Source organism: Canis lupus, chromosome 37, assembly GCF_003254725.2.
Source record: "Canis lupus dingo isolate Sandy chromosome 37, ASM325472v2, whole genome shotgun sequence".
Classification (NCBI taxonomy): Eukaryota; Metazoa; Chordata; class Mammalia; order Carnivora; family Canidae; genus Canis; species Canis lupus.
Window position 1 is genome coordinate 17,090,956 of NC_064279.1, and position 24,600 is coordinate 17,115,555.

Here is a 24,600-nt window from a genome sequence, read left to right on the forward strand (position 1 = left end):
GTTCTGCTGGCTATACCACCAAGACTTTCCCAAGTATTATCTATTAGGTTCCAGCTCAAAGAAAAGAGCCATAGTCTAATAATTTAAAGCTGCCAAAGAGGGAACGAAACTCCATGAGAGTGGTGATCTCCCTCCCTCTGGAGGCATTCAGGCAGAGTAGCAACCAGCTGTTAGAAGGTGTAGAAATATTCATGAACAACCAAAGAAATATTAAATAACATAGCCTCTGCACTCCTTTTTGTATTCCTTATTCTGAACAGAAATAGCAAAACTATGTAAATCTAACTAACATCCAAATAAAAGGGATAGGTTTGAATCAGGCTATGATTGACTCTAGTTAAGGGATTAGAAGAAAGATACTATAGAGGTCATCTTTTGCTTGATGCCCAGCATCTGCTCTTTCTAGTAATAAGACCCCAAACTTCCTTTGAGAAACCACCTCTCCTTCATTCTCAATGTTGTGAGTTGAGTAGAATTGACTCCACTTCTAATCCCAGCTGGGACATGTTGGGCTGTAATCAAGCACTTTATTTCTTCCCTCTGGCCAGCTATTGGGTTGGTGATGAGGGTACAACCAGGGAAAAATAGGTTGGGCTTCCATGAAAAAGTAGCTCTCTCCCTTCCCGGACTGATTGTTAAAATGTGTGCCTGAAGCAGAGTTTGACAACAAAGCCAGCCTTGAAGATGCAAACAAAGCTGACATGTGCATCCTGGTGACATTGTTTCAGGTAACAATTCCTTTACCTCGTATATAATCACTTAAATGGTGAAAGCAGTCAATTTATTATTATTATTATTATTATTATTATTATTATTATTATTTTTGCCAGTAGAGGTTTTTCTGCCATTTTCAACCCAGAGTTATGTAGATTATAAAAAGTATAAAAAGTCACACTTTATTTAGAAGTTTATTTTATTCATTCAGCAAATATTTATCATGTGCCAGGTTGTGTCTGAGGACTTGAGATTAAAGCAGCAAACAGATAGACATGGTCTTTATTCTCAAGAAAATTGTATTCTTTGGGAAAAGATAGCATAGACTGTAAATAAATGAAGTCTTGCGCAGAAGAGAGAATTCCAGATTGAGTTAGCTGTTATGAAAGACATTAAAAGGGTGATGTGATAGAGAGTAATGTTGGGGGAATTGCTTAAAATATAGTAAGTCAGAGAAGGCCTTTATCTGAGGATGTAGCTTCTGAGTTGAGACAAAAAAGCTAGCTATGGAAATATGTTTGAGGCAGATGGCACACAGCAAGGGCAAAATTCTTCAGCAGGGAAGAGCTTTGAGTACTCTAAAAACAATGAAAATCAGTATTATTTGAAGATAATGACCAAGAAAGGGAAAAAGGTGAGCGTGGTGTATCCCTCTCATAAGTAAATACTACCTCCTATTTTTAATCCAGATGGATTTCTACTTCATTAATAAATTATGCATTTGACTAATATTATGCCTTTTATGTACCAAGTTATGTGATATATACAACAAATAAAAGAATGAATAACTCAGAATTCTTGTTTCAGAGGATTTCACAGTCTTTGAAAGATCTTTTCACCCAGAGCCTCTAGAACCTCATGTACTTTGCTGTTCTTTTTTTTTTTTTTTTTTTTACTTTGCTGTTCTGTATTAACAGCTCAGTGTTTGAAACTTGAGGTCTGTCTCTCTTTTCACAGTCATCACCTGGTCTACCATGCATTATAGCTTCTGCCCATATCCCTTTTACATCGTCTGTTTGATCTTCTCAGACCTAAACCTCTTTCCTTATGGTTGAAATCCCACTTTCTGGTTTGTAGCAGTTTTCCAATGCAAATATTTATGTGCTATCAGATGGCACAAAATCATTAAATGTGGTGTGTAATTTGTTATCATAGTCACTGGTGATCTTAGCAATGCATGCTTGGCAGTGTAATGTTTTATATATGTATCTTTTTAAAATTGCCTCAAGTTTGTAACAGTAAATTCAGGAATTCTGTACAGAATCTAAAACTATTTGAATGGTATTAATGAAGATTATATGTTTATGAGATTTTCTAGAAATTTTCTTAGGAGACAAAGCTAGACTGACAGATTATGAAAAGTAACTAGAGAAGTTTTCACACACACAAAATCTGCCATCTAAATCTGCCATCTAAATGAGGAGACCCAGAAAAAGTAGTCTTACCTTTTTGGCAGTCTACTAGAAGATGTTTTATATACTAATATCAGAGAGACTATCAGAAAAGCAGTGACAAAGGCAAACGAGAAAACGAGATAACTTTCATTGGCAAACATTTATCAGTTGTTACTTTATGTAAAGCACTGAAGCAAGATTAATTGACATGGGGCCATTCAATGCGCATAAATCTGTATTTTTGAAAATAACATTGGAAGACAAACTGATGAAGCATCATGAGGCAGCTCCAAACATTGGAAAAGTCTGAAGGCTCTGACACACCAAATCTCACTTCATGTTGTCATCCAGCCATTGTCCAAGTGGAAAATTCATTGAATTCATGAATATGAAATTAATCTCGCTTTACTTTCCCTCATCTATTATGTAAACTTCCTTAAGTTTCTAAAAAAAAAGTCGTAAAGAAGCAGTAAGCATTCATATAACTATGAATGTTATATTCCCGTAGATAGATGTATTTAATGACAGACCTGTTACCTCCTTTCTTCTTTTTTTTTTTTTTTTATGATAGTCACACACACACAGAGAGAGAGGCAGGGACATAGGCAGAGGGAGAAGCAGGCTCCATGCACCGGGAGCCTGACGTGGGATTTGATCCTGGGTCTCCAGATGGCGCCCTGGGCCAAAGGCAGGTGCCAAACCGCTGCGCCACCCAGGGATCCCCTCCTTTATTCTTGATTCTAGTAGAAAGCATGAGAAAATGAGGGGCACATCATGAATATTACAATGAAAAATCATGATGTTCAAAAGAAATAACATATAACTTTCCAAAAAGCGATTAAGCATGAAATATATAAATTCAACCATGTAAACTGTGAAATACAAGCTAAAGTTTGATACTGAGTTTATGTAAACACCAAAGCTGTGTGCCAAGATAGAAAGAAAATGCAAAGATAAACACAGATATGTCATCTCCTAGCATGACTTATCAACAGTGACCCAGGTATGCGAAGTTCGTGGCTACAGTCATCTGCTTCTGCTTCTGCCTTGACTTGGTGGGAGTAGGGAGCTCTGCTGTCAGGATAAGGGAAGAAGGTGGTGATCTGAACCCTCTCTTGTGTTACTAATGAGGTACTACAAACTATTTTTCCTTGCATCAAATTGTTACTCTCACCATATGGTACCATCCTGATTGTAACTATGTTTTATTTTTATTTTTTTAAGGATTTTATTTTTAAGTAATCTTTCTACCCAAAGTGGGCTTAAACTCAAAACCCAAACATCAAGAGTCATACACTCCACCAACTGAGCCAGACAGGTGCCCCATAACAACATTTTATTTAAAAGCATCTGTCTGTGTCTGGCTATAAACAAAAACAGACTTTGAAAATTCACATTTTTCATGCTGTTTCAGTGACTCCCATTTCCTTAAAAAGGACTTTATTGTGTTAACCTAAAATGAAATGTACCTATTTTAAGTGTGCTGCTGGGTGAGTTTTGAAAAAAACATATGCCTGTGTACTACTACCACATTCAGGAGTATTTTTATCACCTAGAAGAGTTTAATTTGTTGGCCAATCCCAGTCAATGCCTGTCACTCATGGGACCAGACAACCACTAATCTCCTTTTAGTCACTACAGACTAGATTTGCCTTTCTGGTGTTTTATATACATGTAATCATACACCATGCTGATTTCTTTCCTTCAGCACAATGCTTTTTGACAATCATCCATGTTGCTGAGATATCAGTAGCTTGTTCTATCTATTGCTGAGTACTATTCCATCACATGGATGTATAATACATTTTTTATTAGTTTATTTGTTTATCTGTTTGATTTTTTTTTTTTAAGATTGCATTTTATTTGACAGAGCACAAGCAGGGGAGCAGCAGGCAGGAGAGGGAGAAGCAGACTTCCTGTGGAGCAGGGAGCCAGATATGGGGATCCACCCCAGGACCCTGGGATCATCATGACCTGAGCCAAAGGCAGATGCTTAACCAATTGAACCATCCGGGAGTCCCATTAGTTCATCTGTTGATGGACATGATAGGCATCCCAGTTTTTTAGCTAATATGAATAAATCTATTTGCATATGTAAATAGGTCTTTGTGTGAACCTGTGTTATTTCTCTTAGGTAAATACCTAGGAATGGAACTGTAGTGTGTGAAGTATTTGATTAAATTTATAAGAAACTATTAAATTTGTTTCAAATTAGGTTGTATTACTTTGTACTTGCAGAAGCCATATATAAAGACTTTAACTTGGGCCATTGTCATGGACACAGAGTAATATCTCACTGCAGTTTTCATTAGCAGTTCCATGAATATGAGTGATACTGAATGGTTTCTCATATTTATTGGGCATTTATGTATCTTCTTTTATGAAGTAGCTTCATATATTATTTCTCATTTTCATTTGGCTGTTTGTCTTTGAATCATCGAGTTGTAAGAGTTCTTTATATATTCCATATACAAATCATTTCTAGACAAAAGATTTGTGGCTTTGTGAATATTTTCTTTGTCAGTGCTTGCCTCTATATTTCCTCAATTATATCTTTTGAAGAGTAGAAGTTTTCAATTTTGATGTAACGCAATTTGTCAAAAAAATTTTTTTAATGATTCATGGGTTTTGTGCCCTTAGGAAATCTTGGCCTACCCCAAGATCACAGGAAAGATCCTATTCTGTCTTCTAGACTTGTTAGGGTTTATGATGAGAATTATCCATTTTGAGTGCATATTTGTGTATGAGGTGAGGAAATATGCAGGCTTTATTTTTTTCCCTAACTAGATATCCAGCTGTTACTGTGCCATTTACTGAAAACACTATCTTATTCCAGATTGGCACCATTGTCTAAAAAGTTAGATTTTGATTGGGATTAAATGTATACATGAATTTGAGTATCACTGACCCCTTAACAACATTGAGTCTTCTGACTCACCAATGTGTTATATGCCTTCATTTATTTATATCACCTTTTAAAAAATTTATATCAGCAAAAAAATTTATATCACCTATGATTTTACTCAGTAATATTTTATAGTTTTGTGTGTATGTTCTTACATATATGTTGTTAAATTAATCCTTAAGTATTCATATTTTTGATGTGATTGTAAATGGAATTAAAACAGTTAAATTTCCTGGAGTGCCTAGGTGACTCAGTTGGTTAAGCGTCTGCCTTGGGCACAGATCATGATCCCAGGGTCCTGGGATTGAGACCTGTGTAGGGTTCCCTGCTTAGCAGGGAGCCTACTTCTCCCTCTATGTCTGCAGTTCCCTCTGCTTGCGTGCTCTCTCTCTCTGTCAAATCAATCTTTTAAAAAGTCATTTAAATTTCCAAATGTTCATTGATAGACTTTTTGTAGAAATATTTTTATTCTGATTTTGGAATATTAACTTAGTATCCTGCAACCTTACTCTACATGCTTAACAGTTTGTTTATTTATTTATTTTTATACATTTTTAAGGATGTGTCTTCCCAATCATGTGAACTGTGAATAGTGAGTTTTACTTCATCCTTCTTCATGTTTGACTTTTATTTCCTTCCCCCCCTTATTTTTTAAAAAATATTTTATTTATTCATGAGACACACACACACACACACACACACACACACACACACACAGAGAGAGAGAGAGAGAGAGAGAGAGAGAGAGAGAGAGAGAGGCAGAGACACAGGCAGAGGAAGAAGCAGGCTCCATGTAGGGAGCCTGACGTGGGACTCAATCCCTGGTCTCCAGGATCAGGCCCTGGGCTGAAGGCGGTGCTAAACTGCTGAGCCACCTGGGCTGCCCCCCATTCCCCCCTTAATTATAGCAGTGAGAACTTCAAGAGCAATGTTGAGTAAGTGTGATGAGAGTTGGCATCTTTGCTTTGTTCCCGATTACAAAAGGAAAGTGATCATTCTTTTATCATTGAGCACAGTGTGAGCTATAGGTTTTTCATAGATGTCCTTTGTCAGGATGAGGAAGTTTCCTTCTCATCTAGTTTGCTGAGTTTTTATGATGAAAAAGGATTAAATTTTGTCAAATATTTTTTCTATTTCTTTTTTTCTTTTTTCTTTTTTCTATTTCGAATGAGATGTATATCATTATTTTTTTTAATATGGTGAATTACATTAAATGATGTCCTAATGTTAAACCAATATTGTATTCCTGGAGAAAACCTTTTTGGTCATGATATATTATTATTTTTGTAGCTTGCTCTTAATGATATCTGCAGCTAAATTCCTGAGGACTATTGTCCTGTTTTATTTTCTTGTACTAGTTTGGCCTAGTTTTGGAATCAGATCAATATTGGTCTTACAAAGTGAGTTAAGAAGTCTTCCTTTTTCTCTATTGTTTGAAGTAATTTGTGTTGGCTTGGCATTATTTCTTCCTTAAATGTCTGATAGAATTTATTAATGAAGGCTCTGCATGTGGACTTTTCTTCATGGAAATATCTTGAATTATGAATTCAATTATTTTAAAATTTGATATGGGGCAATTTGGCTTTTCTACTTGATTCAATTTGATCTTTGTGTCTATTATTAAGGTGTTTATTACTTTATCTAAGATGTCAAATTTGTTAGCATAACTTTATTCCTAATATTTCCTTAATTATCCTCTTAATGTCTGTAGTTATGCAGTTATGTCCTCTTTCCTTCCTTGTGCTGCTAGTATGTGTTTTCACCCTTTATTTCTTAGTTCAGCTAAATGCTTATAAAAATCTTCAAGATTTTCAAAGAACCAGTTTTTAATTTCCTTGACTTTTCTCTATCCTTTGACTATTTTGTATTTCATTGAATTCTGCTCTTATCGTTATTTTCTTGTATTTTGGGATTAATTTGTTCCTATTTTTGCAGCTACATAAAATAGAAACTTGCTTATTTTAGAACTTTCTCCTTTTCTTAATAAGTACTTAAATTCACAAATTTCTTTTTTAGGTACTACTTATTAGCACCACATGTATTTTGATATGTTGTGCTTTATTTTTATTCTTTTTAAAAAATAGTTTAATTTTTAGAGTAATTTTAGGTTCACAGCAAAATTGAGAAAAAGATACAGAGATATCCTATATTTCCCCTGCCCTACACATGCATAACCTCCCTCATTGTCACCATCCCCTACCAGAGTGGTACATTTGTTACAACTGATGAACCTATACTGGCATGAAATCATAACCTAAAATGCATAGTTTACAGTAGGGTTCATTCTTGCTGTGTTATATATTCTATGGGTTTGGAAGTGTATGATGACATATCTCCATCCCTGCCTTAGGCTTGTCTTCTAATTCTCTTGATAGTACCTTTCATAGACAGAAATTTTTAATTTTAGTCAAATCCAGTTTATCATTTCTTTCATGGATTACAAACCCAAGATCATGTAGATTTTCTCCTAGGTTGTCTTTCAGGAGTTTTATATTTTACATTTAGGTCTGTGACTCATTCTGAGTTAATTTTTATGAAAGGTATGAGATCTGTGTTTAGATTTATTTCTTCCATGTGGATATCCAGTTAGTCCAGTACCATTTGTTGAAAACTCTGTTACACAATGTTGCTTTTTCTCCTTTGTCAAAGATCAGTTGCCTATAGTAAGTGAGTTTATTTCTGAGATCTCTATTCTGTTCTGTTGATCTACTCATCTATTCTTTCATCAATACCACACTGCCTTATGATTACTGTCACTTTATAGGAAGTCTTAAAGTCAAGTAGTAACATTAATCTTCCAACTTCTTTCTTCTCCTTCAATATTGTATTGGCTATTTGGGGTCTTTTGCTTCTTCATATAAATTTTAGAATCAGTTTGGCAATATCTACAAAATAGCCTCCTGGGATTTTGATTGAGATTGCATTGAATCTGAAGATCAAGTTGGGAAGAACTGACATCTTGACATTATTGAGTCTTTCTATCCATAACCATAAAACATCTTTCCATTTATTTAGTTTGATTTCTTTTATAGTTTCATAGTTTTCCTTATATAGATCTCACATGTATTTTGTTAGAGTTATGCCCAAATATTTCATTTTTGGAGGTGCTAATGCAATGACAATGTGTTTTCAATTTCAAATTTCACTTGTCATTGCATATGAGAAAGTGACTTTTATATATTAACTTTATATTCTACAATCTTGCTATAATTGCTTATTAGTTCAAGGAGTGGTTTTTTTTTTCTAATTCTTTCAGATTTTCTACATAGATAGCCATGTTATCTATGAACAAAGGCAGGTTTGTGTTCTCTGTCCCAATGAGTTGTCCTATGGCACAGCATAGGACTTCCAATATGATTTTGACATGGACTGTGAGGGTGAACATTCTTGCCTTGTGGGAAAGTTTCTAGTTTATCATCATTAAATGTGTTAGTTGTAGGTTTTTGGTTATTATTTACAGGTGGAAAGACATTTCCCTCTATTCCTAATTTACTGAGAGTTTTTTTTATCATAAATGAGTGTTGGATTTTTGTCAAATGCTTTACCTGCATCTTTTGATATGATCATGTGATTTATCTTGTCTTTAGTCTGTTCATGTGATAGGTTATATCAGTCAATTTTCCAGTGTCGAAACAGCTGTGAATATCTGAGATTAATTCTACTTGGTTGTGGTATATAATTCTTTTTACACATTGTTGGATTCAATTCGCTAATACTTTAAGTCTTTTTGCATCTATATTCACAAAAGATATTGCTCTGTGGTGTTCTTTTCCCATGTCTTTGTCTTGTTTCGTATTGGGGTGTTGTTGGCCTTTTAGAATGAGTTTGCTCTTTTAAAAATATTTTCTAAACTGGACAGTCACATGCAAACAAACAAACAGAAGTGGACCACCTTCTTACACCATACAGAAAAATAAGCTCCACATGGATTAAAAACCTAAATGTGAGGCAGGAAACTATAAAAATCCTAAAGGAGAACACAGGTAGTAATTTCTCTGACATTGCTGTAGCAAAATTTTCCTAGATATGTCTCCTAAGGAAAGGGAAACAAAAGCAAAAATAAACTATTGAGACTTCACAAAATAAAAAGCTTCTGCACAGCAAAGGAAGCAATCAACAAAACTAAAAGGCAACCCATGGAATGGGAGAAGATATTTGCAAGTGACATATCTGATAAAAAGTTAATATCCAAAATCTGTAAAGAACTTATTACTTACCAAGTAATCCAATTTACAAGTGGGCAGAAGACATCAACAGACATTTCTCCAAAGAAATGGCTGACAGAAACATGCCAAGATGCTCAACATCACTGATCATCAGAGAAACACAAATCAAAACCACTATGAGATACACACCTCACATCTATCAGAAAGGCTAAAATAAAAACCACAAGAAACAAGTGTTGGCAAGGATGAAGAGAAAGGAGAACCCTCTTGCACTGTTGGTGGGAATGCAAGCTGACAAAGATACTGTGGAAAACAATATGGAGGTTCCCCCCAAAATTAAAAATAGAAGTACCTTATGATCCAGTAATTGTACTATTGAATATTTATCCCTCAAACACAAAACCCATCATTAAAAGGGATAGCCCTGTGTTTATTGCAACACTATTTACAATAGCCAAACTATGGAAGCATCATGAATGTCCATTGACTGATGAAAGGATAAAGAAGATGTGGAATATATATATATATATAAAATATATAATATATATTCATATATATATGAAACATTACTCAACCATAAAAAGGAATGAAATATTGCCATTTATAATGATGTGGATGGAGCTAGAGTGTATTATGCTAAGAGAAATAAGTCATTCAGAGAAAGGTAAATACCATATGATTTCACTTCTGTGTTGAATTTAAGAAAAAAAGCAGATGAACACAGGAAAGAAAAAAAAAGAGAATGAGAGAGGCAAGCAAACTGTAAGAGACTCTTAACCATAGAGAACAAACTAAGGGTGGATGGAGGAGGTAGGTGGAGGATGGGCTACATGGGTGATGGGTACTAAGGAGGGCACTTGTGATGAGCACTGGGTGTTGTATATAAGTAATGAATCCCTAAATTCTTCTCCTGAAGCCAATAATACACTATGTGTTAACTAGAATTTAAATAAAAATTTGAAATGATAAATAAATAAGAAATGACACTGCATTTGGGACACCTGGCTGGCTCAGTGGTTGAGAAGCTACCTTTGGCTCAGGTCATGATCCTGTGTCGAGGGATCGAATCCCACATCAGGCTCTTTAAAGGGAGCCTGCTTCTCTCTCTGCCTGTGTCTCTGTCTCTCTCTGTGTGTCTGTCATGAATAAATAAATAAAATATTAAAAACATTTATTAAAAAAAAGAAATGACACTGCATTTGATAAATTATGTAAATATATAATATAATAAATAATTATATATAAATATATATAATATAATTCTCCCACCGACCTCATTCAAAAGTATACAAATGCAGACACACACATGCACATATTAAAAATGAGAGAGGGAAATTGCCTTATGCTTGTTTCCTTTGTATCTTGGTTTAGCTCTTCCTAATTTAGAGTCATGGATTTTTTCCATTACTATAATGATTATGTGTGTTTATATTACTAATAAATAAGTACATAGACTTTGAATATGAAGCTTCACTAGATTTAGGGAATAAAGTGATTGCTCCCTGATATTTCCTCAAACTTCTTAATCACCCAGGTTCCTGATATTGGAATCGCCATTCAGTTTTTATACATGAGGAATTTAGTGTAATTATACATCCTTTGTAGACAAATTGTTTATCGCTGTCCATGCTCAAATTCTAAATGCACCAGTACAAAGTTCAGTTCTTCACTTTAATGTAGCTCAGGACACCTTCTAACTCAGTATTAATCACCATGACAGGACTTTTGAAGAAAAAAAAAGAAAACCTGTCTTATCTTGTCTATTACTCTATAGTAGAAATTTTAGAGAGAGTAGTAGACAAACCATGTTGTATTTCCTTGAGTTGCAATTCCATGCCTCACTGGAGAAAAAAGAAAACCTGTCTTATCTTGCCCATTACATCATAGTAGAAGTTGTAGAGAGATTAGTAGACAAACCATGTTATATTTCCTTGAGTTGCAATTCCATGCTTCACGATATCCAATTCCTCTCAGACTACTTTTCATTTGGACTTTAAAAGAGGTATTTTGTTGGTTAACAGAGCCATTTCTATGCTTTGAAAAAGGTTACCATGGTTACACATGGGTCAGTAGACAGCTTGTTGTTTTTCTTAATTTGCTATAAGCCAAATAATAGTAGGACAGAAATTTACAAAGTGCATGGGCCTTACATCTTAGAATCAATGAATGATTCTCTATAAAATGATGTAACTGCTTGCTGGTTATCTAACTATTCCAATGCTACAATGCCTACCTTAAGTCCTACTTCTTTCAGAAAGTGTCCTCCCGTGTTGGAATTTTTTTTTTGTTCATTATCTCTCAAAATGTGAGCTACTGAACTATCTTCGAATGGAGCACCTGGAAATGGTTGCTAAGCCTACTGATACCTAGGTTTCATGTTAGGCCTAATCAATCAGATTCCCTGCTGTGGAATATAGTAATCTAAATATTTAGCAAACATCCAGAAAATGTGCACGGTAAGTTTAAAAAATATTTTTATCATTTTAAACTTACTTTATGAAATAGAATTCTACATATGTAATAAATCTCACAATATATAGCTTTTGCTTTAAACAGTCAAATATGTTTTAAGAAATCTTATATGTACAATTTTAACAAATGTATACACCTGTATATACCTTATCATGAACTAAAACATTTCCATGTCTCCAGAAAATTCTCCCATTATTTATTTCCTGTCAATCTCCCTCCCTGGAGAACTACTCTGGTTCTGGGTTTTTAAAAACATATTTTATGTGGTTTATATTAATGCATATACCACCTCAGATTATGTCTCTTATTGATGTATAACACAAAGGCCACTCTCACAGTTTCTAAGCATATGCCTTTGACTTTTTCCTGGTTGGTAGGAAAAACTGTTTCCACTCAAAATACAAATTTGATTAAGGACTAAACCATTGTTAGCAGCTGGAATGGATTTGGGTGCAAATTGAGTGTGACTATACTGCTCTTCAAAAAGTCAACCGCACCTGCTTCCTTAAATATTTCCAGATGAAAATAAATGGATTATTAATTATTATATGGGTGTACCTTAAAGTATTTCCTGTGAGAGCCCCAAAACTCTCATCAAAAGATGTTAATAATGTGTGCCTCAGTGACTAATATAATATTCTATTCTATACCTAACCATACAAATGTTGATATAACTCCATATTAATTATAATTAACTCTTAAACAGAATTTACATTGTTTTCAAGTGGATGTGGAATATTAGCAAAAATAAGCTAAATAATGTTTCATAAAATAAGTCAATAAATTTAAAAGGATGAAGGAGTTCCACATATGATATTAAATTAGAAATAAATAACAAATATAACTGAAAAGTCTTCCAAATATTTGGAAATTAAATAATAATCTATTGGCCAAACAAGAAATCACAGGAGAAATTAGAAAATATTTTTTGTTCTTTTTTTTTTTATCATGATAAATGTACTCTTTAATCCCCAGCACCCATTTCAGCCATCCCCCCATCCACCTCCTCTCTGGTAACCATCACTTTGTTCTCGATAGTTAAAAGCCTGTTTCTTGATTTCTCTCTCTCTCTTTTTCCTTTGCTTCTTTGTTTTGTTTCTTAAATTCTACATATGAATGAGATCATATGGTATTTGTGTTTCAGTGACTTATTTCGCTTAGTATTATACTCTCTAGCTCTATCCATGTCATTGCAAATGGCAAGATTTCATTAGGCTGAGTAATATTCATATATATTCTTTCTCCTTTCATGTGGCTGTTCAGTTTTCCCAACACCATTTGTTGAAGAGACTGTCTTTTTTACATTGGATATTCTTTCCCATTTTGTTGAAGACTAGTTGACCATATAGTTATGGGTCCATTTCTGGGTTTTCTATTCTGTTCCATTAATGTATGTTTGTCTTTATGCCAGTACCATACTGTCTTGATCACTACAGCTTTGTAATATAACTTGAAGTCCAGAATCATGATTCCTCCAGCTTTGCTTTTCTTTTTCAAGATTTCTTTGGCTATTTGGGTTTTTTTTTGTGGTTCCATAGAAATTTTAGGATTGTTTGTTCTGGCTCTGTGAAAAATGCTGGTGGTATTTTGATAGGAATTGCATTATATGTGTAGATTGCTTTGGGTAGTATAGACATTTTAATAATATTTGTTCTTCCAATCAATTAGGGGGGAATGTTTTTCCATTTCCTTGTGTCTTCTTCCATTTCTTTCATCAATATTCTATAGTTTTAAGAGTACATATCTTTTTGTCTTCGGTTAGGATTATTCCTAGGTATCTTATTGTTTTTGTGGAGTTGTAAATGGGATCAATGCCTTGATTTCTTTTCCCGCTGCTCCATTATTGGTGTGTAGAAATTCAAGAAGTTTCAGTACATTGATTTTATATCCTGCAACTTGGCTGAATTCATGTATTGGTTCTAGTAATTGGTTCTGTTTTTGTCCATGTGACCCCGGGAACCCTCAGACCAAACTACCTGCTCTCAACTCTCTGCCCTACTTCCCCCAGGAGTACTGCTAAGCTTGCCAGGCATGACACAGGTGATGATGCAGACTTTTAAAACTTTGGAACTTTGAGCTCCACTGCTTGTAAAAACTTGTGGTAATCAGACCCTCTTCTTTTCCCAGTCAGTGGTTTTGGGGAAGAGTTTTTCTTGTGCAATCCCCTGCATGCTGCTTTCACTCTCTGTCTCTGTCTCGGTCTCTCTTTCTCATTCCTCTCTCCACAATCAGGGCTCTCTCCCTCCACAACACCTATAATTCTTTTCTCTTCCAAATTAATTCTGCAGCTCCTACCTTCCACAGTGTGATTGTTTTTCTCTCTAGTGGTGCAGTTTCAGTCTTCAGATCAATTTCTTGGGTGTTCACAATAATTTGATATTTATCTGGCTGTATTCAAAGGATGAGGCAAGCCTAGGGTCCCCCACTACTCCTGCAGTGTCATTTAGATAGACATGGTAAATATGTAGTGATTTTATTAAAAATTGAAAATTAAAAAATGAAAGAAAGCTTAATTAATGCAGAAATACATTTGAATTTATTTAAAAGCTGTCACATTTAGTGAAAATATTCCCACAGTAACTGTGATTAGTTTTAAAATTTCTGCATAGATTAAAAAATTTGAAGCACCAGGAGTATGTTGCAATGGCACTATATTGGAAAATGATGTATCTTTATCAGATGATGTGCATAATTCTAAATTAATGGCTCGTTGAAAGACATGGTTAAAATATAGAAAGGAGGGGATCCCTGGGTGGCGCAGCGGTTTGGCGCCTGCCTTTGGCCCAGGGCGCGATCCTGGAGACCTGGGATCGAGTCCCACATCGGGCGCCCGGTGCATGGAGCCTGCTTCTCCCTCTGCCTGTGTCTCTGCCTCTTTCTCTCTCTCTCTGTGACTATCATAAATAAAAAAAAAATATAGAAAGGATATTAAAACAGAATACTTGAATACTTGTGCATGTTCACACAGAGTGATATTAATAATCTATAAAAAATGGAAGTCCTTATCCTTGAATAAGATTAAAGAGAGTTAAGTCACTTCAGAATGATGAGAATACAATTAGAACTGGTCTCTTGCTTTTTTTCATTGAGTTCTTTTGGCCTTTCACTCAAGGAAATGATGAAACCTCATGGGAAATGAAGACTTAAACCTATGAATGGGGGAATAAAACACAAAATATATTTAAATACAAGAGATATGACCAATGAGTGCCCCGTGCAGAAAGTCCCTTAATCAGACAGCCTGTCTACATGGAAAAGAAAAAAAAATCATTTGTTTTCATCAGTCCTTACTGGATTCTCAATGAGTTTAGGGTTCTACGCTAGACATAAGAGCTCAAGGTTTCAAGGAGTTGCAGCAGAGACATAAAATACTGCATTCTTTTCCATCACTGTTTATATGACTATCATTAATCCTATATATAGAGTGAATAAAGTAATTTGTAAACAATAAATAACACCTCTTCTTGAGAAACTGTCTTGTACCAGGTGCTCAGCATTTCACGTGTGTTATGTGGTCCTCACCACAACCCTCCTTTATGTAATGAAATTGGTGCCCATGGTGTGACCAGGCAGGATTCAAAGTTCACTACCCACAGGTTATTTATAAACAATATTCACAATGATAATTTATTGGCTCTAATTGCTAAGTCCTTGTTCAACAGGAATTAAACCAGAAAATTGGGGAATTAACCTATTTAAGTGGAAGCTGTACAGTACTGGGAGCCACAGAACCTGTTCGAATTCAGCCCTGAAGTGACCTGGCTGTTTGACCTGCTGCATAAGCTTGCAAGATATTCTATTTTAAAACAGGTTGGTCACTTTTCAAGCTTTCTATCTGAAATCTTCATGTCTGAAAATATAATATCTGGATAACATGTAATCTTTCCATTTGGAAACCAATGTGGTAAAATACTAAACTTAGCATTATATTTTAAATTAAGCTCTGTTATGTTCTATCACAACTTAGGGGGGACTATTTCTGCTCCCCGTCTTAACTTTCACTATTGGTTGCCGTGGTGGTGGGCTGCTGAGTGGAATGTGCTCCTCGAGGAGCTCAGAGCAGTTGTCCTCATGCACCACAGTCTGCATGTTTTAAAGGGAGCCTTGACTCTCTCAGGCAGTGTGTGATAGCACAATAGCCCTGGAGGTCTTAAATATTTGGTTAATTCTCATGTATGTAGTCATTTGTCTAGTTTTTAGATGACCACAGTGCTATATAGATGAGTAATAATTAAACACTTTGTCAGAAATACTTGGTTGCCTTAAATCAAGAATTATCAAAATATAGTTTAATTAGAACACTTCTTGATAAAAGGATCAATGCTAATTTTTAGGGTATGAATGTGGTATTATTAATGCATATAATTGATGTATATTCTTTTATTTTTTTAAAGATTTTTTAATTTATTAGAGAGAGAGAGAGCACAAACAAGGGGAGTGGGAGAGGGAGAATCAGGCTCCCTGTGGAGCTTGATCAAGACCTGAGCCGAAAGCAGACACTTAATGGACTGAGCCACCCAGGTGCCCCTAATTGCTACATACTCTATTGAAGCATTGAATCTATTCTTTTGATACTAATATGCAGAAAAAGTGATTTACTTTTGACAATTCACTGATAAAACCTTTGATGCCACTTCCTGGAATATGGGACCAACAAGATTTTATTTTGAAGCAAAATGGTCACGTTTAATATTAGGTTCGAGAGTGGAGATAAGCTTAATTTCCCTATCTTTGTTGTCAATTTGAATATTACTCCAATCAAGACTTTATTTGGTCCTTGGTAAATAAAACCTTAATAATTTGTAGATGGATTAAAAGATCAACTTATGTGTGTATGTAAGTATATACATTCTCTATTTTAAATAAAGCCAATTGGCATTTGGTATTGCTCTCCTTAGTAATATTTTATTATAAAAATGAAGACTAAATATATTCTCTATCTTTTAGAAGCCTCACATTTAAAAATGAAGTTGATATTTAAAATATTTGTTAAATCAAGGACAAAAGTGATTTTTAAAGTGTACGGAAAATGGAAAGTCTCATGAAATTAGGGCACATGGATGTAGGCTTTCAGTGTTCATTTTTCTAAGTATATGGCAATATTTAATTTGTGTTTTCTTACTATGAATCAGCTAAAGAACTCTTAGGAGTTATGCTGTTCATTTTATCACTCTGAGCAGAAACTGCATTATAAAGAGGAAATTGTGGGGGTGACTGAGTAGCTCAGTCGGTTGAGTGTCAACCTCTTGGTTTTGGCTGCGGTCATGATCGCAGGGTGGTAAGACTGAGCCCCGCATCAGACTCCACACTTAGCAGGGAATCTGCTTGGGATTCTCTTCCTCTCCCTCTGTCCTTCCCTTGTATTTATTAAACAACAACAACAACAAAGCATTAAAGAGGAAATTGTGATATTATGAGGACTGGAAATATCTACCTATCATTTTGTATACACCTACTACAATATTTTATCATGCTCCTAAATGCACTTTCCCAGCAAGTATTATTGTCCAATAACTCAATTTTTAAATTTTATTTTCCATTTCTGTGGGTTATTTTGTTTCTGTGTACTTTTTTCCTTGTCAATTTTTATTCATACAGGTGCAACCACACTACTTCCCATTCCTATGAAAGTGAATGAAACTAGAAAGATGCATTTTAGTCAGGGACTCCACTCTTCCAGCAAGCATTTTACTAAAAGGGCAGGGATTATGCAAAAAAATATTCCAACTAACACTACAACTTGGGCAAATACAAAGTCTTCTAATTTTGCTTTCAGGAACATAGCTGGCCCCTCAAGCATGAATTTTAAGTCCTTAGTCAGAACTATAGGTAGAGAAAATATTCCCTTATTTTGTGTAACTAGGGTAACTCTTCAATTTCAGCTGGTCTACTATAGAGCGTAGAGTATCTATCCTCAAGGTGTGTTCCCAGGATTTCTGGAACGCTCTAAGACCTTTATCCAGGGTCCATGAAATTCTTCTTTTTCTAACTACATATCTCTTTGAGGGTGGATTTTCTTCATATATATCACCCAAAATAATACATCACAATGAATTGGATGCAAAAGCAGGTCTGAAAACTCAAATGTCTTCATTAGACCAGACATTAAATAGATTTTACAAAAATGTAAGAGCTGTTCTCACTATTTTTTGTTTTCTCACTATTTCTTTCCTCCAATTTTTTATTTAAATTCCAGTTAGTTAATATACAATGTAATATTGGTTTAGGTATAGAAATTAGTGATGCATTGTTTACATACAACACCAGTGTTCTTCACAACAGTGCACTCCTAATTCTCATCACCTATTTAACCCATCCACTCACCCACTGTCCCTCTGGTAAGTATTATTTTGTTCTCTATAGTTAAGAGTCTGTTTCTTGGTTTGTCTTTTTTTTTTTACCCAAACCCCATGTTCATTTGTTTTATTTCATAAATTCCACATATGAGTAAAATCATATGGTATTTGTCTTTCTCTGTTGATTTATTTTTCTTAGCATGATACTCTCTAGCTCCATCTACACATTGCATATGGCAAGATTTCATTCCTTTTTGTGGCTGAGTAATATTCCATACTATATATATTGCATTATATATTATATATAATATTGTATATTATATATTATATATAATATTATATATTATATATTATATTGCATTCCCACCAATAGTGTAACATGGATCTCCTTTCTCTACATCCTAGCCAACATCTGTTGTTTCTTGTATTGCTAATTTTAGCCATTCTGACTGGTGTGAAGTGATACCTGATTTGTATTTCCTTGGTGATAGGTGATGTTGAACATTTTCTCATGTGTCTGTTGGCCATTTGTATATTTTCTTTGGAGAAATGTTTATGTCTTCTGCCCATTTCTTGACTGGATTTTTTGGTTTTTGGGTGTTGAGTTTGATAAGTTCTTCATAGATTCTGAATACTAACTCTTCATCAAATATGTTATTTGCAATTATCTTCTCCCATTCCATAGGTTGCTTTTTAGTTTTATTGATTGTTTCCTTTGCTGTGCAGAAGCTTTTTTTTTTTTTTTTAAGATTTATTTATTTATTTTAGAGAGAACATAAATGGGGGGAGGGGGAGAGGGAGAAAATCCTCACGCAGACTTCCTGCTGAGTGCAGAGCCTGATGTGGGGCTTGTTTTGAAGACCCTGGGAAAATGACCTGAGCTGATATCATGAGTCAGATGCTTGCTTAACTGACTGAGCCACCCAAGTGCCCCTATACAGAAGCTTTTTTATCTTGTTGTAGTCTAGTTTATTGTTTCAAAGCATATATTTTAAGGTAGTCTTCATGACGCTAAGTGGTATGCAGTTTTGAAAATATCATTGCTCAAAATCAACAAATGATTTATTTCTTTACTACATTTGGTCATCCAGTTTCCTTCCTGAAAATTCAGTTACCTTCTTTTTTATTTATTGCATACTAGTCTGGATTTGTTCCTCCTACAGATTGTAAGTATCCTGTAGAAAGAGTTGTGGTCAAATTCATTGTCCCTAAAATACAAATCATGGTAATGCACATTAGGTCCAAAATAAATGCTTATTAAATGAACTGTAGGTGGTACAAAACTTGTTTGGTACAATTAAGATTTAACCTAATAAAATCTTAGTTCTTTTCTTTTGGAGAAATTGCATAAATATTGGTAAGACTTATGTGATTAGACCATTCCTTCAGTTTTCTTTTTATAATTGAGTTTCTTATTTCTTCCAAATAGTTACAATTTCAAATTATATTTGTATATATATGTGTGTGTATGTGTGCATTTTGCTTACTGTTTACTTCTTTTTCAAGGTATAATAAAAATATAAAATATCTCTGTGAAATATTTATTTCATGAATTTTAAATACAGTTATTATGATGCTAAAGATATCAGATGGATGACTCAGTAAAATTGAGGAGTTAGCAAAACCACTTTTTTGCTCAAAATATTGGTAAAGCTGGCCAAGTCTAGACTGTTATACAATCACCCTCATTCTAAAGTCCTCTCCAAGGGAATAATTAATCTTATAAGAAAAGCTGATATTTTTCTTTCATTAGTATCTTCCCCAAAATCATTTCACTAAAAAATTTTAACTTAAAAGTCTAAAATTTAAAATAGATTCAACAGTTATATAGCCTACATAGAATTAGGAATAAAATTATTAAAAGTAAAACCTCCACCAGTAGCAGTTGGAGGGGTTGGTCTGAGTGTGACAGAAATGGCATCACAACATCCATAACTCTGCCCTATGGGGGAGGGGCACTTTGAGAATTGAATGGAAGTTGGAAGCTGCCACATGCTGCATTGTTCAAACAGCAAAGCTAGTAATTAAAAGGGAAGGCAGTCAGAGATAGGGAGGGAAAAAGGGAGGGATGATAAACTACAGGGATACACAAAGGAAAAAAGCCATTCCTATTTCTTTAAATTTATGTAAATCAGGGCAGCCGGGGTGGATCAGCAGTTTAGCACCACCTTCAGCCCAGGTCATGATCCTGGAGACCCAGAATGGAGTACCACGTCAGATTCCCTGCGTGGAGCCTGCTTCTCCCTCTGCTTGTCTCTGCCTCTCAATCTCTCTCTCTCTCTCTGTCTCTCATGAATAAATAAATAAAGTCTTAAAAAAATTTATGTAAATCAGAGCTTAAGCAGTTTCATAAGCAAAACCTGAGACTTTTCCTGCCATTAGTAAATTCTCTGATTAAAAAGTAGCAATTATCTCAACACAGATCATCAAGAAACATGAGAGATTAAAAAGATTAGCAAAATTATCTGATTTAAAAAGAGAATCAGGACAGTCTTCAACCAGGTAATTCTTAGTGATGCAGGATTTAAAGCCAGTATCATTTGTAAGGGTTCATATGTAATTAACTGATACACAAATCAATTATATTGTATTTTGTGAGTTATCATTCTGTACTAATGTTTTCCAACCTGTTTTTCATTATTAGCACCATAAGGAGAAAAATTAAACTTAACTTTAATTTCTCCCTAGTGAGAGAAATTGAATACTAAGAAAAAAGATCTTTTTGTGTGTATAAAATGGAGCTTTGGAGGATTTCAAAACCATTGTAATATATAAGATAACCTGCCTCCTCCCACCTCTTCACTCCCCTGGGGGCAATATTGCTTCACTTGAAAAGACATGTTCTATATGGATTTAGTTATTCTGTTATTTCTGGCATCAATCATTTCAAACTCCCTCCAATTACAGATAAAAGAAATAAGAAAATCGGTGGGAAAAATGACTTATCCTCTACAAACTTATTTGTCATTAATTAAATGGAGTTAAATGGCCTAAACTTGCTTTTGTCTAGATAGGAGTTGAGCAAAGGGTGGCTGTGTCTGGAAGGAAACCCAGGAAAAGAAAGTAGACCTCTTCTTATGGATGTCCTCTGTAGGGAAGGTAACCAGTGGATTCCAAGGATGGGTACAGTGATTAGACTGGGAAACAGTAATTAAAAATTAAGTGGTTGCATCCAAGTGATCATCTGAGATGTGGTACCAGGTGTAGGAAATTTTTTATTATTTTAGAGACATTTAACTATGTGGGAAGTTAGAAGTCCTTCAATGCTTCAGTAATTACATATTTTGACACAAATATGAATAGCCACTCTTTTGGGTCTTGTAGCTTCTTGAATCCTGAGATAAAGTCATATTTTTTGTTCCACTCTGTGTGCAAACCTACATTGGGACTCTTCTTATTTCTCTCCTTTCTTGCTTTCCTTAAGTATTTACCTTGAAGTTTAATGTAGAGGGCTTGGAAAGTATTTCTGGTCCACATTTGTGGTCCTCAAAATTGTCCAAGGTTATGCCTATGAAGCATTGACTATGTTTCTAAATGTTCTCTGCCATCTGAGGTTTAGCTGCTATCTCCTTAGCAACAGAAAAATTTCATTCTTCCCCATGAGGGTAACTTCTTGTCAGACTCATCCATAGCCTATGTCAAAAAAAAAAAAAAAAAAAAAGTAAGCAGTTGAAGCAACGCTGTTATCACCAAAAAACAAACTCCTGCCCCTACATTAGTTCTAAGTAGTATTAATCCCCTTAAAAAGGAAGCAGACATTTTCTGATACATTAACTGAAGTTTTATTATTAATGGAGAACACTTTGGACAACTTACTTCTCTGGAGTAAATGTCTGAACTATATTAATAATTTCTGGATTACTAAAGATCCAATTAAATTCCATGGGAGATGGTTGTCCAGGAAAAGAACTTGGAATAAGATGATTTTTTGAGAGAAAGTAGAATGAACATGAAGATTTCAGTAGGGAAACCAACTCCACCTGTACTGGAAGATAAAACTGAGAAGGCCTACACTCTCTCCTCCTCCTCTCTCTTGGTCTCCTCTCCCCACTCTCTTTGCTCTCCCTCCCTCACTCTCATTTTCACCCCCCAACCCCGGTCTGGCAAAGATATTTAGGGATTTGATATGTGTAACTGCCTGGGCTAAAGTATTTTAATTTCTTCAGAAGTCTTCTTCTATAGATTAAGAGAAGAAATGGTTTCAAATTAGAAGTAAAGACCTGTGGATTATCCCAGAATTTAAAACCCTGCACTTACATGGAGACTGTCCCAGAAACAGTGCTCTGGGAATTAACAGAGGTATAGCTAGATGGGTGAGGGACAGTATTTCTGGAGGAAGTAGTAAGGAAGTACTCCCCTAAGTAGGAGACAAATGATAACCCAGGATGCAGATATTCATATTTTGAATGAAGGCAAGAGGTGCCTTCATTCAACCATTAGATATACTGGAGATATGCCAACTTCAGAGAAAAGGGAGACTCCATTCTATCTGACACAGAGGAATAGGTATATCTGACACAATTCCAGGAGGTAATGGGTTTTGTTTTACTGTATTGGCAGTCAATTTTAAATATTGTCTGATGTGCTTTTAAACTGTTATAAAAAGTATAAATAATATTTTAAATCATATATCTTCCATAGATATCCGTTTGTTCTTTAAAAGTTTTGTGTGACCCTAATTTCAAACATTACATAATAGTACACTACACCTGAGCTATCTTTCTTTGTCCAAGTGACATTTCATCCTTCATGAATAAACATTTCAAACTCTAACAGTGGGAACAATTCAGTGATAGAAGCATTGCCATACTTGTATAACAGTGTTAAAACAACCTGTTTGAATATTTTATTTTTTCCTTAGTGTTGAGTGATAACGAATGATTGAAAAATGCAGCAAAATGACTAGTGATACTAATGGTTGGCTTAGAGACCTCATAACACCTTCAAAATGAAGATGGGGTTCATTAAAGTTTTAAAAATAGTATATCTTTCATCCTATTAGTTTTAGAATGAGGAATTGTGTATTAAACTGAAATACAGAATCAAAATTTAAAACTATAAATCTGGAAAAAATAAAACTATAAATCTGGAAAATAATAAGAGCATAGGATTTCTACCTTATGTGTTCCTAACTCCTATGTTACACATAAGATAACTCCAAAATTGATAAAATACTTTTTTAAATTTAAAAATGGTAATAGGAGAAATCATGGAAAACTCTTTTATTATTTCAGAGTGAGCAAGTCCTTTCTAATAAAAGCCAGAATGCCTCAAAGAAAAGATCAACTAAAACTTACAAAAGAATCTGTTTTGCAAAATCTATTAATAACATTAAAAAAGAATATTTTTAATTCACATCTAAGAAAAGTAGCTTATTTGTCTAATTAGTTTAGATATTCCCTAATGTGTGAAAAAAAACTCACTTCAAATAATTTACAAAAGAAGATAAGAGAAGCAATACAAAATGGGCAAAGAATAAGAGAAACCATCTCTTCTACTTCCTAAGAATGAGGAAATATTTTTCAGAAGTTTCCTGTGGACTTTGTTTCACCTCAGCCTTAACTGAATCATGTGCTTATGTCATGAAGAACAAGGGAAAAAGTTTACCATTATGGGTTTAGATCGACCACCTACTGGATGTTGGTTATGCAATCATAATGATCACTTTGGGGGCTCATACTTCAAGCTAGAGATGAAAAAGCAAACAAACTGATTTATATTCTGTTTCCTTATTTGTTTAAATAAAGAAAACTATTTTGATGGAAAAGAAGCTAAGATTGCTATGATTAAATGCCCATTCTCAGGAGGCTTGCGTTGAGGCAAGGATTATAAAATTGTAAATAAATTTAAAATTTCAGTATCCCAAAATCATAACATCATGAAGTGCCTCCTTCTTCAAGTACTGACACCAATATTTTGATGAAGTCCCAATAGTTTATTTTTCTGGAGACCTATCTAGAAAGAAGTTGTTACAGCTGGTGTCAAAAGAGGTTACTGCCTGTGTTCTCCTCTAGGATTTTTATGGTTTCCAGTCTCATATTTAGTAAGTCTTTAATCCATTTGGAGTTTATTTTTGCGTATGGTGTAAGAAAGTGGTCCACTTCTGTTCTTTTTCATGAAGCTGTCCACTTTCCCCAATACCATTTGTTGAAGAGATTTTCTTTTTTCCCATTATATGTTCTTTCCTTTGTCAAAGGTTAATTGACCGTATAATTGTGAATTTATTTCTGGGTTTTCTATTCTGTTCTGTTGATCTATGGGTCTGTTTTTGCAGCAGACCATCCTGTTTTGATCACTACAACTTTATGATATAATTTGAAGTCTGGAATTGGATACCTCTGCGCCCCCCTCCTCCGCCCCCTGCCCAAGATTGCTTTGGCTATTCCAGGTCCTGATTCTGTTCAAATTTTAGGATTGTTTTTTCTAGTTCTGTGAAAAATGCTATTGGTATTTTAATAGAGATTACACTGAATGTGCAGATTGCTTTGGTAGCATAGACATTTTAACAATTTTGTTCTTCCAATCCATGAACATAGAATGTCTTTCTATTCAATTTCTTTAATCAGTGTTTCATAGTTTTCAGAGTACAGGTCTTTCACCTCTTTGGTTAAGTTTATAACATCTTCCTTATTTCTTGAATATTTGATATCTAC

At 34.6% G+C, this 24,600-nt stretch overlaps 1 protein-coding gene and 1 pseudogene across 3 annotated transcripts in view; one reads left to right on the forward strand and one right to left on the reverse strand.

Annotated features, from left to right (window-relative positions):
- The window catches only part of PTH2R (parathyroid hormone 2 receptor), a 143,999-nt gene that overhangs the window by 86,715 nt on the left and 32,684 nt on the right, over positions 1 to 24,600 (forward strand). For all 3 annotated transcript variants that reach the window (XM_049106577.1, XM_049106578.1, XM_049106579.1), the window contains exon 14: positions 15,314 to 15,461. The gene's annotated coding sequence lies outside the window, so the exon portion shown is untranslated. The remainder of the gene's footprint in view (positions 1 to 15,313; positions 15,462 to 24,600) is intronic.
- LOC112656795 (elongation factor 1-alpha 1-like) overlaps positions 1 to 24,600 on the reverse strand; it is a 72,384-nt pseudogene that overhangs the window by 7,167 nt on the left and 40,617 nt on the right.